Raw genomic sequence first — 12,607 nt, 5'->3', positions numbered from 1 at the left:
TTCATTGTCCGTTCTCTCTCTCCTTTACAAATACGGAGTATATAAAATATAAGATAAGATTGGTCACTACTGGTCACGTTAGGTTGGTATATGACTTTCAATTGGTAACAGACTTTCTTTTCGTTTTTTCAACCGGTGGGTTGGTTGGAATTTTTAATTTAATGTGGTTTGTTAGATAAATGAACTAATTTACTCGATATTCAATTAAATTACAGATATACCACTATATAGACACGGAAGGAAAAATGAAAGAACTTGTTGTAGTTTTTCAAACAAATTACTAAAAGAATAATGACTTGAGAGGGTAACAAATTATATCATTTGTATATATTTGATCACTTAACTTATTTTAGTGCCCCGTTAACCCTTAAACTTGTTTTTTTGTTTAAAACATACCATTATGACCTATAATAACAGGTAAAAATTGTTGTGGGGGCTGAGTTCCACCTCCGGCAACATTTATGGCGCTCCGGTCATCTTCTCCGGCCAAACATGAGTTTTCCGGCCATGACAGGTTTCGAGTTCATTCATGGTAGATTTTTGGAACATATACATATGAAATACATGTAAACTCAAGTTCATACATGGTTTTGGAACAAATCTGAAACAAATGTGAAATCAAGTGAATCCATGGCAGATTTTGAGTTCAAACCCTTCAATATTTGGAATCGATTTTGTTTAAACCCTTCAAATCCTCGAGTTTAAACCCTTCAACCATTGGAATCGATTTTGTTTATGATGAAGAAAGCCTAACAAGAATCGAACTCATCTCCCGTTCACATATGGCAGATTTCAGGTCTTGTTTCTAGACCCATTCAAATTCATCTTCATCTTCATGGTATTTGGAATTGATTTCGATTTTGAAGTATAATTACGATACTGATGATTAATTGCAAACACACACCTGAAAACGAAATCAATTTCAAACACACATCTGATGAACAATTTTATTTTTGAAGAAACCCTAGCCCACGAATCTGGAACCAAATCAAAGTTTGAAGTAACGCCAATCTGGAACCAAATCAAAGTTTGAAGGAACTCGAATCTGGATGAAGAATATACCAAAAGATGAAGATGTACAAAAACTCTTCAAGATGAAGGGTTTTCAGATGAAGATGAAGATGTTCTTCATCTTTCAGTATATGCTGATGAAGATGAACATGAACATGAACACACGAAAACTCCAGGTTTTTCGAGTTCGATTTCCTCCCAAAAAAACCCACATAACAAGATGAATCTTCAAACCAGATCAGAAAATGATTTTGAAATCGTGTTCCTGTTCATCCTTTTTTTTCCTGCAAATCCATGTTTCAGTTCTTAAAAAAATTTCAACTCTATTTTTGGTGGATGTTTTTCTGCAGATCACACACTTGATGAGACAGCTATGTTTTTTTGTGGATTTTTTTGGGTTTGAACTCCGTTTTCAGTGGTTTTCATGAGTGACCAGAAAAATTTTGGTCCTTGCCAGAAACAACGCTGGAAAATCGAGTTTGACCGGAGAAGATGACCGGAAAACTCATTTTTGGCCGGACACAACGCCGGAAACCGGCAAAACCTACTATTACCGGTCATACTGGTATAATGTATACGTTTCAACAAGTTCAGGGGTTAATAAATCACAAAAAATAATTTAGTGACCAAATGTGACCAAAAGCTAAAATAGGTTACCCTCTCAGGTCATTATCCCTTACTAAAATCGTCTCTATGGTTTGTTAAAATTACGTGTTTGGTCCCTAACGTATTTTTTGCACTCGAACAGTCCCTAAAGTTTTATTTTGTTTCGTTTTTGGTCCCTGCCCAACATGAAAAGACTCTTTTACCATTTTTGATTTGTTTTTCACTTTTTATTATTATTAATTTTATGTTTATTAATAATAATAAATAAGATGGGCCCACTTCGCACCTCTTTCTTCTCACATTTCTCCTAATTACCGGATATGTCTCTTTTCTTCATAGAAAATCCTAAACAATCTCTACCACCACCTCCCTCCACCATCATAACCTGTCACTTCCATCCATCATGTGTCAACCACCAGAAACCACCACCACCTACTACCATATTATCCCATCCCCACTACCGGAAACCATATCTGTCCACCTCTCCATCGTCGGAGATGTCAGTGCCTTCCACCCTATCATACCGCCGCCACTTACACCTACCTCCCCACCGCCTGTTGTTTCTTCTCCTTCCCCGCTATTTCCGTCGGCACAACCCACTTCAAGAATCATTTTCTTCAGAAAAATATGTGTCATCTCTGATCTGCTTGTTCATCTTCGCTCTGAACAAGATCGACAAAGGCGTTGGTGGATGCTACCTGGTGGTGCGGATCGGATCCATATCTAACCCCCAACGTCTTTCTCTACTGCAATGACGACGGTGACAGATCCAGATCAAGATCTGTTGGTGTTGATTCCAGTTGGCAGACGGAGGGAGAAGGTGACAAAGAAGATGAAGATCCGGTGGGGGAGATGTTGTAACAATTGGTAAAAATCGGTTAGAGATCGGTGGTTAAACCACCGCGAACCGCTATGTATTATTGACCAATTGTGTGTAAGTTTATGTTTAATATGTATATTAGATATATTATATTCATAATTTCTTTTAGAACATCTCAAAACATCTATCGTTGAAGACCGAATCGAAAATCGCCAAAAGATAAATTTATTGGTGACGTTAAAAATAAATTTTTGTATTAAGTATATTTCAGAGTTATGGATGATATATTTGAATAAATTATGTTCTCCTGATTTCGTGGATATAAAGAACATCCAAAACGGATGTCGTATGAGAAAGTTATGCATCTTTAAAGTTATAAAAATCAGTATTTATCTGATTTTTTAAACGAACCATGCACTATTTCGTTTGGAATAGCTACGAGTCTCGTAGACTATTTTTGAACATGTTTTTGAATTCAGATTATGGTATATTACTTTATTATATTTTATAATATTTTTAATCTCGGCCAAAGTCAAATTCGTAAAAATCTGTCGAATCCGAAGCAATTAATCGCGAAAGTTTAAACATTGATTTCCGGAGTTTGGTATATCGGAATTGAATTCCGCATGCGTTTCTGGAATCACAACTACCGAGACAAAAACAGGTATTTTCAGCACTGACGATGGATCGAAGACCTCCTATCGGTTGTTTTCCGTTCGTGATCCTTTCATCTTCTCCTGGGATTCAACACTGATAACGTGTTTTAATTTTGACTAAGTTAAAAGTCAAAGAAATCTCAAACTTTCATTTAAATTAATCAAAACTTACCCTCACTTGGCAATATATTTCAAGATCGGTCCAATGCTCAAATATTGACTCCTTTTATTCAAAACAACCCCCCATTTGTATTAATTAATCCAAACAAGCCCTTGTTTGAGTTATTTAATCAAATCAGCCCTTCCTTATTGTTTTTAGACCAAAACAACCCTCCATTCATATTTCAAGATTTAAATTAGTCATTTCGATTTAAATCATTTCAAAAATAATCCCATTAGTTTTATTCATTATAAAATAGTCCGGAAACGTTTCAAAGTTCGAGAATTGTCAAATTGCGGTTTCTCACATCAAATTTCACAAAAATGGACCAACTGCAGACAAATCGAGCTCACGCTTCAAGGGTGAGTTTCTACGGCCCCTATTTTACTGTTTTAATATTTTGGGGAGAATACATGCGTGTCTATTAAAGTTTTGATGATTTTCAAGTTTTATATGTTAAAATGCATCATACAGGTTATTGGTCAAATGTTTATGAAATAACAATCTAAAATGTTATAAATCATAAATCAATCATACAAGTTAAAGTAGATTACTAAAATATAATATACTTATACATTGTTATGAAATATTAATTAATATTAATAAAAGTCACAAGATTTTAAGTAGATTGCTATAAAGATATAAGTATATTTGGCGAATCTTAAATTGAAAGCCTTGTTGTATATATACACGGATATGTTTGAGAAAGCATGAAAAGACATTATACATATAAACAAATATGTTATTCAACATAATTATGTACAAAACAAATATACATTACCTTAAACGGTTGATAAGCGACGTTTGAACAAATACATAATAATTAATTAAAAGTATACCAAAAATCAATTATTATTATTTTACTCTAGATCATCACGTAGAAATGATTTTAAATAAAAGATATATTTTATTTTTATATTTATTATAAAAATATAAATCATTTTTACTGTAATATGAAATCCGTCATGTATGACAATATAATTGATTCTCAGATTCTAAGAATCGTTACCAAATAAATTATACATCGCATCAATTATGTAATTTATTGAATGTTATGGGAATTGTTGGTTTTATGTTGGTTGAAACCAGGAAAATATTATGAAAACAACCGTTATGTCGTCCAAATTTCATTACGAAATATAATAAAATTTGGAAATGTGTTAAGTCTTACGAATATCAAATACCATAAGACTTCAATCAATAATTATTCCTAAACATCAAACACTTATAGGTGTTCGATATACTTATAATGAAGAGTTTAGGATTAGGATGCCTAGACTCATTGTTAGGATCCAACACTCCCAGGTCTCTCTGTAGAAGCTACGTTCATTTCTAAAGCCATATGAGCTATGATCATTTCCTAAGCTATATGGGCTACCTTGTAACAACACTAAGACCATACATCTTAGCAGAAATTCCTCTGTGTCATAACTGTTAATCAGTATGGAACGAGGAAGGCCAGGTATAAGTTCGATATTATAGACTTATATGGGTTGACATCCCGCCATCAGTTGCTAGCTACAATCATCGTCTGACGAGTCGAAACGAGCGTTGGCGTTCCACAACAATAAATAAACATGGGTGTGGACTTTCAGCACTAAAATTTCCAAGTGCTGGTGCAGAGGTGTTCGTCACAGTTCGGTTATGAGCTCATTTTAGACCCCAAATGTATTTATGTTACCGTATAGGATTGAAATAGGATATATACGGAGATTCTGTCTACTTATACTAGTTGAACGAGACTGTATGTAGTGGGATAGATTGTGACTCGAAAAGATGGTGTCCATACCAGAAATTAAGTTGTATAACACTTAATTAATATCATGACACGACTGAACGAGGTTTATTAACTTACATAAAAGAAGCTATTTATATAAACCCCCTTGTTTTTGTACGAAAACACAATGTTTATGTGGGAGGAGTCTGTCCCACTGTTTAAGTGTCGCTTCATAAATTAAGTAAGATAATATTTAATAATTACAACAACACAATCTTACAAGTTTTATAAACTCAAAACTTATGAGTTTTACATATAAGCCATACCGATTCCTGTAAGAGTAAAGTTGGTTATCTTATGTTTTACAAAGGGTGACATGTCTTACTTTTATATATTTGGTATTCAAAATCTTTATATAAAAATACATTTTTGTCAGGAGAACCGCAAAAATTTGATATTTGATTTACTTATATATTCACTAAATTTTAAACTTTCTTATTTGAACAAACGAGATTTCTAAATGAGTCCAAATACACTTTTAAAACTCATTTATTTTTATACTTTTGATATAAAAATATATATTTATAAAAACTGACAAACAAATTTTATAAAATGCTTTTGGTTATAAAAAGTACTTTGTGTCAAAACCTATAGAACTCACGAACAATTTTTGTTGACGTATCTTAATGCATGTATTCGCAGGTTATTTAGCAAGTTGGAAGTGTTCGCTCAGAAGATTCCCCGTTATTTTATTATACCTTTGTAAACGCCGATTGTTAGGCGTGTGACACGATTTAGTAATAGTCATTTTCAATGTAATTTCTATTTCGGTAACAATAGAAAATTATATTTGTATTGTTCAATGTATGTTCAATAACTGTAATCACTGATTTACGGCGCGTACCTCGGCGTTTCCGCCGGCGAACGGGGGTGTGACAGATGCGAACTCCGGCGGAAAGGTTTCGTCTTAGATAATCCGTTAGGAGCTCAAAGACTTAGAGGCAACCCCGATCCAAAAATCGAAGCTCATAGATCTGCTTGTTTAAAACTCAGATTTTAGATCTACTTATTCAAAAATTTTGAATTCCATATGTGCTTGTTAAAAAAGAGTCGTGCAGAAACATTGTCGTCCTTCAAGACCTCATCATTTCCTCCCATCAGAGATCGTCTCTTTCATTTGGTGCATATGGTAGCTCCAATGTGTGGTTTGTTTTGTGGGTTTTTGTTAAAGAAAGAGTGGCCACACTAGTGTTTTTTTGGTGGTGTTGGAGAGAGAGCGTGAGGTCGGTGAGGTCGGAATCTGCAGGTATGGCCAGAATCTGTAGGTGTAGCCGACAGTAGTGGGTGGCGATCTACGGAAATGATGGTGGTTGACGATGTCGTTGGGGATAGTTTTTTATGGTGGGACTTTTGTATATTAATACGTTTTTTTAATTAATAAATAATAATAATAATGACAAAGAAAATATAAAGGGCATTCTAGTCTTTTTATGTTTAAAAGGGACCAAAAACGTAATGAAATCAAACAGCAAGGACGATACGAGTGCAAAAGAAATGTTAGGGACCAAACATGAAATTTTTGCAAACCACGAGGACCATTTTAGTAGTTTGTTCTAGTTTTTTTGTATTGTAAACCCTAATCTTTTATTTATAAACTCGATTGATGCTAGGAAATCAAAAACATCAAAAGCAAAATATATAAACATGTGTATATTATTTATGCTTGTTTTTCTCATGTTTTATCATTTAGCATTAGATAGATTTTAAAATGGTAAATTACACCAATCGTTATGTCAAAACGAACGTTTAATTCCTATTTCTTCCACGTCTAGTCCCTCCGCACATAAAAAACAATTTTGCCTTTATTTATTTTTTTTATTTGTTTAATAATTATTAATAATCATGTATTAACAAATTTGTTTAATAAGCAGCCAAGAAAACAAGACAATAAATTGTTGCACTAACTCGCTAGCTCAGTCTTCTACTACTAGTCAAATTGGTAATTAAATTCTGCTTCAGTGTCTTATTCATTTGTATCAGAAGCTATAAACACCACCAACACCAATATTATATCTCTTCTCATCTTCTTTCTCAACTCCGGCAACCACCACTTTATCACCACCTATCACCATCGCTAACCACCACCAAAAACCACCACATGTCACTCATATTTCTCTCCCACCACCATTGAACCCATCCCACTAAATCCTAAACCTGAAAATCAAACTATAAACCTGAAAATTGAAACCCACAAGTCGCAGGATTCAAAAAGAAGAAAGAGGATTTTGATCGAGGATTCACAAGTCGCAGGAGAACCTGTAAATTGATGAATCAGACATCCCACAACCACCCCTTCATCTTTTGTGTTACTGATTCCCATAACAGGCGGTGGAGCTCGATCAGAAACCTAGGCGACGGTCTAAACCCCTTTGTGCTGGCAGCATCTCCATCTTCGTATAGAACCCGCCAGAAACCACCTCTCCCCTTTTGTAATGTCGTTGATTTGGACTTTCCTCCTCTGTGTTTCCGACAACATCTCCATCGACAGTTTGAATTCAAAAAATGGTGACAACATCTCTATGTAGAACATGACAATTCAAAACCCTATGGTACTGTCGGGAGATGGTAGTCATGGTATAGGCGGAAAGGACATCACCGGAGATGGATAGATTAAGAGCATCGTCAAAGATGGTATGGGCTTGTGTGTTTCTCTGCCCAACTATTAACAGTATTAACAGTGAATAAGGGGAGGATGGTTAGGGAAAGTGAATGAGAGGATGGTATGCCTTTATTTACTTATTTTCCAATTAAAGAAGGGGATGAAGGTATGCCATTATTTACTTATTTTCCCATTATTATTTATTTATTTATTATGAATTTCAATTAAAAAAATAAAGTTCAGATCTAGTATGGACTAAATTCGTAACAAAATCGCATATCAGAGACAAAGCGTGCAAGTTTTAAACAAACGAGGGACGGTCTGAGTTAAATTTTGAAAATAAGGACTGAAAGTGCGTTTTGGCACCTGCACGATGAACGATTCATGTAATTTATCCATTTTAAAAACAATCAATCATCAGTAAAACCTCCATTATTTAATCCCATAAAAAAGAACATTCAATTAAATCCACAAATATTTGTTTCCTTCTTATTCATTCAAAAAGAAAAACAAAACATCAATTGTCTTAAATGTTAATTTTCCTTCTGACTAGTGAGTCTGAATTTTGATATAAGTTGTTAGATAAGCCCATTAAGATACGTTGTTTCATTTATATTTCATGTTTTACTTAAAATAAAAAAATTAGGTTTGTTTAATGAATTTATACAATTTAAAAAGGAATTTAAAGCTAAAAAGGATTATTTAAAAAGCACCTATAACAATATTCTAAGTTTCTAAACAAGTTTGTTGGAGTCATATGTTTCTTGAAAAAAATAATCATCTAACACACAATAATTTTAAGTTTGATTTCAATTTTGCCATTTTATTTTGTTATGAAGGCTCTACAAACTCCTAAGTTAAGGTTTCATTTTTCTATGAAAATAACTAAAAATTATGTAATTGTAACAGATATATGATTGTATGTGATAAAATGAAGTATATTAGTAAAAAGTTAAAATATACATCCACCAAAACCAAAATTTCATAGGGATAATACAACCTTAAATATACAAAGTTCCAAAAAACTTAATAAGTATCAAGAACCTTACTTATCACCACATGTTCCACCACCACCATAGCAGCGATGGTTTGATAATCCATTGATGGAAATAGATTGAAGGCACTCACATCCACGCGTGATTCACAACCGATGGAAGAATTCGACTCATTTTATAAATCCAGAAAACGATAATTGATTAGAAGAGTTTTTTATATATCACCTAGGCTATGAACAATTCCTCTGATGATCACCTTCACCCAGTTTGGTTTCACATGAAATGTTGTGAAACTCTAAATTAAATGTATGGGTAAGTGAGTTTGGATAACAAAGTCGTCATTTCTGAAAAATTAAGGAAAAATAAGGTTGATATGTATGAAGGAAACTCAAAAGCATGGACAATGAAATTTAAATTGGTGAGTTTTATTACATGATCACCTCTAACAGCCAGTCACCATCATCAAAATGTAAATGTTGCGAGGGATAAATTTTGACAACAAAAAAAAAAGACAAGACGTGGACAACAGAGAAAAAGATTGAAAAGAGGAAAAATTATGGTCACTAGTATGTACTGTGTAACAAAGTGTGGTGATCATGTTATTTTAATTATTTACGTCTTATATATAGTTATCACATATCAATAATCATTGGAAATAATCTATAAAATATCTAGTAAGTTTTGAGGATGATTTAGTAATTTTAACATAACATTTTTGTTATATACTAGTGTTGCCAAACACAATACATGTAATATGTACAATTCAGTTCTGTTTTGTTTAATCCTGCTCACTTTAGTTATGTTCTCTCTTGTTCATGCACCAAACGCTACCTTAAAAGATAATAAGCATAATGAGCATAAAATTTTGGATATGGGTAAAGAGTTTTTTTACAATACAAAATAGAATCCAACATCATATAATTTGAGTTCCACCTAGTGGAAACTTTATACCTTAAACACACTGATGATTCTAGATTTGTGCAACATTACTTAAAACTTTTGTTTCCAGTATTAAGAACATTTGTAATACTTTACACTCTCTAGTCTTACAACAACATCATCATCCTCTTTTACACCAACTTGCACAATTAAATCCATTATATATGCAAAATACATAACATTTAAACTGAACCTTCACAAACCAAATCAATCTCAGTCTTGAGAAAATCAAGTATAACATCATTACTTTAAGTGTAATATGTGACTACAAAATACCCGAGTTCATTTATGTAAGTGAAACCAACGACTTATGTGTGATTCTATCGTTGTAATGCTTGGTAATCTAAGTTGAAGTGAAAAAGGAGCCAATGGTGTAATTTTTCATATGTACGACTTACATATTTTGATTTGATAAGATTTTTATATCCTATCAAAGATACCCACAACCTATATGGACATATATCATCCTCATTTTTGTTCTCATAATGTATCGAAAGGATCCCATGATATCTTTTAACATAACATTGATAACCATTTTCAATTGTATAGTACATGATATAGAGCTTGAGATGTTTTAACATATCATATGGACTTATGCACATCATTCTACACAAATTTAAAGATCTTATTGATCAACATGTTTATACTCAAAATCATATTTTTTTATCACACTTGGAATCTAATGATAAATAATAAGAAAGTCAATGCTCAAGATCCTCAGTTGCAATATAAGAAGGGCTATCGTCTTACTCCCCCATACCTTCCTTACTCATGTACACCATGAAGTGGAAACCATTATATACCATGTTTTGTAAAACCATTCAATCTTAGACAATAACAACAATGATTTTACAAAAATGTTCGTATAAAACATAATTAAATGAAAAACATTATAAACATTGATGGTTATATAACAATAATTATGCATCCATTTTTTAAAAAAAAAAACAACAATTGACCTCAACAGAGTGAAAACCTAAGAGTAACTTCCATAATCCAAGAATCTTCAAATGTTGAAACTTCTTCATGTCAATTGTCTTTGAAATTGTTTATCTCATATCAAATGATTATCAACGAAATTATGACAAACAAGCAATAAAAACAACTCATTCTTTTGACACAAATCTTAATTTACTCTAGTTTTTTTTACTTCACTAGTCATTTAGAAACTATAATTTCCATGCCATTTACATTTAAGAAGAGAAATGGTCATATATGTTATTGCTATCGAACAAAAGTTACAATTAGAAGACCAACACTAATGGTTTTGTGACAAAAGAACAAGTTAGTTTTTCGAATAAGTGACAAACTAACAATAAAATATGTCGGATTGCAACCCTTTCTTTTTTACTTTTTATATTTTGTCTATTGTTACAATGTCAACAATAAGAGTACTTTTTTATTAGTATATGACATTTATTAGGATTAATTTCTCAAAATAATAAACACTTTCTAAAATATTTAAAAAATATCACCACAATGTAACAAACTAATATTTTATGTTTTAAAACACCATTCTTATCGGGAGTAACAAATTCTCAAATTAAAAAGCCCTGTAGACTTGTTGATGTGGCAAAATAAGAACAATTAGGCTTGTTGCTTTGGCAAAATTATACCATATTGGATTGTAAAATGATGAAGTAAAATGGCATCAAGACTCTCAAACGGTAAAAAAAATTATTAGGTGTGAAATCGACCTCAAGTAGGTACGAATAACACATTTGAATGACATGTTGAATTGACGGTTCTGGATAATTTTCTTATCTTTGACTTCGTTTTTTTCTTGGGAATGATGACTAGGATTCTAAAATTGATTTTATATGATGGGTTCTGAAATCATTAGCCTTTTAAAATTGCGAACGAGATTAGCCTTCTAAAATCGATTTTGTATGTTGGGTTCTAAAAGCATTATCCTTATGAATGATTATTGATGGTTTCTAAAATCATTGAATAGATTATTGTTGGGTTCTAAATTCTTTCGCTGACCTTGTTAGTTCTTATTCCAATCGCTTCTTGTTGGGTGTAATAGGTAAAAGTAAAAAAAAAAAATGGAGTGACCTGTATAATTATTTTGCTGACTTTGTTGGGTTTTCCCATTGACACATTGCATCTCAAACAATTAAAGTTATAGACAGACCTTGTCGGTTCTTAGCCTTCAAAATTTGATTTTATATGTTGGGTTCTAAATCATTAACCTCCAAAACAATTATTGAGGACTCAAATATTGTTGGTTTTCTGAAATCACTAAATCGGTTATTGTTTGGTGTGACATCCCAAAAAAAATCATGACCCAAAAATTTCATTTTTGATATAACTAGTCATAAAACAATTTTAAGAAAACATCATCAAGTTATTTCATTTCATCAAAGCCAAAGATCATATGTCTCAAAAGCATGTCATAGTATAGTAACAATGTCATAGTATAATCCCAAGAACATCATAGTGCGGAAAATAGTGGTGTGATGCGTTGTTACCGTGTCGGCTCCTTTCCCTTCGAAGAAGAAGGACCTGAAACAAAAACTGTAAATCGTAAGTACAAAGCTTAGTGAGTTCCCCCATCATACCACATGCCATAAACACATAATGCTTATCCATCGTTATCTTTCAACCGGTATCTGACTGGCATAACTGGGAGATGGCCTCCCCTTCGGTATCTTTCAATCGGTAACCGGGAGTTGGCCTCCCCTTCGGTATCTTTCAACCGGTAACCAAGAGCTGGCCTCCTCTTCGGTATCTTTCAACCGGTAACCGGGGACTATTTCACCCCTACTACTACTAACACATATATCATAACATCCTAGCACATAAAGCATATCAGATAGTGGCATACCATATAATTATCACAAAGACAATCATTTAACAAACAACACCTACTAGTGGGCCGGCATTGTGGCCTTAGACCCACTTCTACTGGAAGGTAACTCACCTCAATGTCGTGCAATAACTGAACTGTCCTCGGTGATGGGATCAACTCTCCTTAAACTCCTACACATAACATCTCTTTTAATTACTCTTTCAAACTTATAACCCATTTAAGGGTCAAA

The sequence above is a fragment of the Lactuca virosa genome, chromosome 8 (assembly GCF_052849685.1).
Source record: "Lactuca virosa cultivar CGN04683 chromosome 8, Lactuca_virosa_CGN04683_v6, whole genome shotgun sequence".
In the NCBI taxonomy this organism is placed as follows: domain Eukaryota; kingdom Viridiplantae; phylum Streptophyta; class Magnoliopsida; order Asterales; family Asteraceae; genus Lactuca; species Lactuca virosa.
Note: the sequence above shows the minus strand (reverse complement) of the source record.